The sequence below is a fragment of the Aulostomus chinensis genome, chromosome 21 (assembly GCF_037954235.1).
Source record: "Aulostomus chinensis isolate RoL2024-O1b breed Wild chromosome 21, RoL_Achi_v1.0, whole genome shotgun sequence".
NCBI classification, from domain to species: domain Eukaryota; kingdom Metazoa; phylum Chordata; class Actinopteri; order Syngnathiformes; family Aulostomidae; genus Aulostomus; species Aulostomus chinensis.
In genome coordinates this window covers 6838580-6838902 of record NC_141340.1, presented here as the reverse complement: position 1 = coordinate 6838902, position 323 = coordinate 6838580, and positions in this window count along the sequence as shown.

Sequence of the window (323 nt, the reverse complement as noted above, 5' to 3'; positions counted from 1 at the left end):
GCTTTGTATGAATAAATTTTTGTAAACAACAAAAAAAATTTCGTCTAATCTTTGAGAAGTGGAGAGTACAAATCACTGCATTCATGGAGTTTCTCTGACGGTTGGAGAGCAATGAGGAGAAAAATCACGGAGGGCAAACATCACACGTACGAGCGATGAAACAAATGAGACGCACGCACGCATGGAACGGCCACAAGCTATCAAAGAACACACAAATCTAAAGGTTTTTTTTTTCTTTCAGTGTGTGTGTGTGTGTGTGTGTGAGTGTGTCTGTGTGACAAAATCAACAGAACCGTACAAAGTAAAGATCTAAATCTCTGCCC